Raw genomic sequence first — 6,000 nt, 5'->3', positions numbered from 1 at the left:
CTTGGAGTAACAGTTTGTAGCTGCAAATTCCTGGCTTTCCTTCTCTGAGAGTATGGGGGAAGAGAGGTTTTATTGCCGAATGGAATTTACGACTGGCATTTCCTGTGTAAGCTCTTGTTCAGCTATAAGGAAAAGTGGCTCCAAAAATTCATGAAAGATTCTTTGTTTAGTTTTTGTTAGATATTAGGCAAACGATTTAAGCTAGAAATACGAAAATATATATTCTTAGTCTCACTCGGTGTATCTACACATCCCATGAAACTCGGGCTTCTAACTCCGTCTGGTAAAGAAGTAGGGATTTCTCTGTAAATATGTATCCCAGTTAGGACATATTTGATCTCATTAGAATGCTCACGTTAATCCGAGATGAATGATAGGTTGAGTCTGACTCTGTCATGTTTTGTAGCAAAGTTATAGCAAGTAGATAAATTTAAGATTGAAGTACTCAGAATGTAGAGAGAGGAGGGTCTGGATAAGCCAGCCCTTCTGTGATGTCACAGCCTTGAAAGTATAACTGGCTGCACACATCCCCAGCTGACTCTCTGCTAGATTTCTTCCTGACTTCTTGTCTTCTCCTGAAGCCAGCAGCATCCCATGGACTGGGATGTATGGAAACTGCCCTAGCCTGATTGCCTGCAATGCTTTTAACATGTGAGTGTTATCTTTTCTCTTTTATTCCCTTTATGTTATAATTACCCATGTACATATTTGCAATTGTCTCATTTGTAACTTCTTTATAAAATATTTTTGATAAAGCACTGCCTAATTAATTTCAATGGAATATACTATTATACATTAGTTCGTTCATCCATGCTCTAAACTTACCCTGTCTTCTGAAGGGAAATACGCTACTGTTACTGTTGTGTTGGGTTAGCTTCGGACCCGTTTAATCGAAGCTGGTGGCAGCGATATGTGTGCCAACTGTTGAGGGATGCTGTAGTGACTGCGGCGTTAATAATTATTGTTCCTGCCTGAGTGGGAGTAGTTATCGCGTCGCTGCAGCGTGCCCAATAGCCAGTACATAGCAGGCAGTCTGTCTGGCGACTAATTACCCTAGGTGCAGTACCTAATCTGACCTGAGAGTAAGGGGGGCGCCAGAGAGCTGCAAGTGTTAAGTGGAACTGTAAGCGGGATATACATAAATCCCTGCAGATTGTGGTATATAGAAAAGCAGTGGGATACCTAGAATAAGCCCCTGCTGTAAACTAAGAGGTCAATAGCCTTGTGTGTGGTTTTTTCATCACATCGTGGAGTGGAGGGATAACTAAGATAAGCCCCCCTGCACATGTGATAGCCGTCTGTTGGCCTAAAGTCACCTCAATCCGTGACGTAGGGGTGACGGTCACGGTGTGAATCCTGACCCATTGGTGACAGCGGTCAGGGGAATCGTGACAATTGGTGGCAAGGCGGTGGCATATCTTAGAGCATTAGTGATTTGGTTTGAGTAATCATTCCTCTCACTAAAAACTTGCAGAAAGTTCTTGCGAGGACTCTGCGCAAATAAGTTTGGAGAACGAACTCAGTGTTTTATTAGTCTTGAGACAATTGTGTACGGGTAATTATTCCCTTCCCTTTCTCTTCGTTTTTCTGTTCTATCTTTTATTTGGCAACCATGGTTGTGCTGGGAGAAACCTTCTATGAGCAGCAGACCAGAGACACCCTTGTCGCCTTATGTAAGTCACAGCACATTGACTTTGCGGGCAAAAACAAAGCCCAACTGGTCGCAGTTCTGGTGCAATGGGAAGCCGCTCGAGACCAATCTCAGAGCTCAGAGGCCGCAGAAGCCAGCACAAGCGAACATGGTGCTGCAGCAGAGGTCCAACCACTGAATGCTGGCCCTGTTAGCAATCCGGGTGAATTGGACCCCCACCTGCAGGCGGCCTTGAAAGAATTCCCCACTGACGACCATGAGGGACGTCGGCAGCTGATTCAGCAATACCGGCAGGAGGCCCAGGCCCAGCAAGCCGAGAGAGAGGCCCGAGCTGAGAGAGAGGCCCGAGCCGAACGAGAGGCCCAGTGAGAGGCTGAAAGAGCCGAGCTGGAGGCTGAGAGAGCCGAGCGCCAAGCCCAGCGAGAACATGAACTGGAGATGCTCCGGCAGGGGGGGATGCCCTCCACCGCCCAGGGACGTGAGCCCAGCAGCGCTCAGATACCTAAGCCCCGGCCCGATAACTTTCCTGTTATGGAGAAGGATGGGGACTTGGACACTTTTCTGTGGGCCTTTGAGAAAGCCTGCAGACAGTACCGGCTGCCTACAGATGAATGGGCACGATACCTGACACTAGGGCTGAGAGGTAAAGCTCTGGAGGCGTTTGCTGCCCTCCCTCAAGAACAAGATGGAGACTATGAGGCCATCAAGCAGGCCCTGATAGCCAAGTACCAGCTTACACCCGAGGTGTACCGTAGAAAGTTCCGGACCCTCCAACGTCGCACACACGACAGTTACAGTGATGTGGTGCATGGACTGGGGACCCACTTTGACCAGTGGACCCAAGGACTGTCAGTGACCACCTTTGCACAGCTGCGAGACCTGATGATCAAAGACCAGTTCTTTCATCTTTGCCCAGCTGAGGTGCGACAGTTCGTGATGGACAGAGAACCCAAAGACGTGACGAAAGCAGCACAGATTGCCGATGCCTATGAGGCCAACCGTAGATCGGAAGTGCGGAAGCCAGTCACCACCAGCTGGAGAGGGGGTAAGCCTGCAACCAACGCCGGTACCCCTGCCAGCCAGCACACCAGAGGTCCTGTCCCCGTGGCCAACAGCGCCAGACCTACCACCGAACCTCGCAAGTGTTACCACTGCAATCAGACTGGTCATATCAGTACCTACTGCCCAGCCAAGCCGAAGAACACCCCAGCCAAGGCCCCAGGGCCTAATGCAGCAGTTCTTTTGGTGGGTGGTGTGGTTGGGAGGGTGTGTGACAATGTACAGCACGTCACTGTGGGAGGCCATGTTGCGACAAGCCTCAAGGACACCGGGGCTGAACGAACCCTCATCCGACCCGAACTGGCGGCCCCTGAAGAAATCATTCCGGGGAAAACCCTAACTGTCACTGGGATTGGGGGCATCAGCTGTCCCTTACCGATGGCCCGGGTTTTTATTGATTGGGGTGCCAGGAGCGGGGTGAAGGAAGTGGGGCTGTCTGATAATTTGCCCACTGATGTTTTGTTGGGGACTGATTTGGGGAGGATGGTTGCATACTACGTCCCTGACCCCCCTCCCCAATCTACTAATGAGGGTAAAGTTAACCTTGAGGATGATGATGATTGGCGATCGCATGTGTTACCTGACCATGCTTTATCTTGTAATGATGCATCTATTAACCATTTTTTTCCTAGGATTGATGGTGAAAATGTTGTACCTGTACCAGCTGAACCTGATAATGATTTTTCTGTGAAGGTTAATGTGTCCATAGGTACAGGCGTGCCCAGCCACGTCGCTCTGCGGAGTGAGACGGCTGAGGAACCCCTAACAGGGGCAAGTGTCGGTGCTACAGGAAATGGGGAGATGCATGGGAACCGTGAGAAAGGTGATGCCATGAAAGTGACCAGTGCCACCGAGGAAGGTAACTGGCCCACAAGTAGCACTGCCCCTGGAGTGTTGGGGGTGGATGGGGAGGTAGAGCCCATAGCAGCGCCGGCTGATGGGACTGTAGAAATCCCCGGGGAGACAGCCTACGTAGCTGCTGTCACCCGCAGTCAGAGTGCCCGGAACGCAGATAACTGTCAGCCTTCCGGACCCTCCTCAGTCACCACTGTGACTGAACCAGAGGTGGACCCAGAGCAGGTCCAAGAGGGTTCCCGTGGGGAAGGGACCCTGACATCGCTTTTGGCTTCCCCTAGCCAGGAGTTTCAGGCCGCTCTGCACACAGATGCAAGCCTAGAGAGTTTGAGACAACTTACCGGGACGCCTTTCTCCGAGGCTGATAAGGAGAAGGTGTTCTGGGAACGAGGAAGGTTGTACCGGGAGACAGTACCCGGAGAATCACAAAAGGAGTGGTTGAGGGAAAGACAGCTGGTCGTCCCACAGCAATTCCGGGGTGAGTTGTTGCGGATTGCCCATGAGATCCCGCTAGCTGGACACTTGGGGATCAGCAAAACTAAGGCCCGGCTGTCTCAACACTTCTATTGGCCTAAGATGGGGACAGATGTGTCAAACTACTGCCGCTCCTGTATCACTTGTCAAAGAGTGGGGAAGGCGGGGCCTGCTATTAAGGCTCCCCTGATCCCTTTGCCAGTGATAGAGGAGCCTTTCCAGAGGATCGCGGTGGACATTGTGGGCCCTCTGGCCGTCCCCAGCAGCTCTGGAAAGCAATACATCCTTACTGTGGTAGACTATGCTACCCGGTACCCAGAGGCAGTAGCTCTGTCGTCAACTAGGGCAGATAAGGTGGCGGATGCCCTGTTGGCCATCTTTTCACGTGTAGGGTTTCCCAGGGAAATGCTTACTGATCAAAAGACCCAATTTATGTCTCGCTTAATGGAGGCGCTCTGTAAGAGAATGCAGGTGAAGCACCTGGTATCGAGTGCGTATCACCCACAGACCAATGGCCTGTGTGAACGCTTCAATGGTACCCTCAAACAGATGCTGCGCATGCTGGTTGAGACTCAAGGGCGCGACTGGGAGCGGTACCTCCCACACCTGCTGTTCGCTTACCGAGAGGTTCCGCAGGCCTCGACGGGGTTCTCCCCCTTCGAGCTCCTGTACGGCAGGCGAGTTCGGGGACCCCTTGGGTTGGTAAGAGAATCCTGGGAAGAGGAGCCGAACCCTTCTGAAGTGTCCATAGTGGAGTATGTCATGCGCTTCCGTGACAAGATGCAGACCTTGACGCAGTTAGTGCATGACAACATGACGCAGGCTCAGGCTGATCAGAAGCACTGGTACGACCAGAACGCCCGGGAGCGGACCTACCACGTGGGTCAAAAGGTGTGGGAGCTGGTCCCCGTACCAACGGATAAGCTTCAGGCAGCCTGGGAGGGCCCGTACGTCGTCCACCAACAGCTCAACCCGGTCACTTACGTGGTCACGCTTGACCACGCTCGGGGTAGGCGAAAGGCCTTTCACGTGAACATGATGAAGGCTCATCACGAACGTGAACCTTTCGTCCTACCGGTCTGCAGCTTGCCCGAAGACAGTGAGGAAGACACCCTCCTGGACTTGCTGGCCCAAGCCAAGGCCAATGGGTCCATCGAGGATGTGGAGGTAAGCGCCTCGTTAACTGAACCCCAGCGGGTGCAGTTGCAAACCACACTGGAACCCTTCCGGGTCGTGTTCTCCAACCGACCTGGGAGGACTGAGTTAGCCGTCCACGAGGTGGACACCGGGAATCACGCCCCACTACGGCGAACACCCTATCGAATCTCTGACCAGGTGCAGCAGATTATGCGCCAAGAGATCGATGAGATGTTACAGCTGGGGGTGATTCGACGGTCAAAGAGTGCGTGGGCCTCACCTGTAGTTCTCGTGCCAAAGAAGGACCGGACCACCCGGTTCTGCGTGGACTACAGGGGGCTCAACGCCATTACAGCCTCTGACGCGCACCCCATGCCGCGCATCATAGTAACATAGTAACATAGTAACATAGTTAGTAAGGCCGAAAAAAGACATTTGTCCATCCAGTTCAGCCTATATTCCATTATAATAAATACCCAGATCTACGTCCTTCTACAGAACCTAATAATTGTATGATACAATATTGTTCTGCTCCAGGAAGACATCCAGGCCTCTCTTGAACCCCTCGACTGAGTTCGCCATCACCACCTCCTCAGGCAAGCAATTCCAGATTCTCACTGCCCTAACAGTAAAGAATCCTCTTCTATGTTGGTGGAAAAACCTTCTCTCCTCCAGACGCAAAGAATGCCCCCTTGTGCCCGTCACCTTCCTTGGTATAAACAGATCCTCAGCGAGATATTTGTATTGTCCCCTTATATACTTATACATGGTTATTAGATCGCCCCTCAGTCGTCTTTTTTCTAGACTAAATAATCCTAATTTCG

The sequence above is a fragment of the Ranitomeya imitator genome, chromosome 2, assembly GCF_032444005.1.
Source record: "Ranitomeya imitator isolate aRanImi1 chromosome 2, aRanImi1.pri, whole genome shotgun sequence".
Lineage (NCBI taxonomy): Eukaryota > Metazoa > Chordata > Amphibia > Anura > Dendrobatidae > Ranitomeya > Ranitomeya imitator.
The sequence above is the reverse complement of the archived record's forward strand: the minus strand, read 5'-3'. Positions refer to the sequence as shown.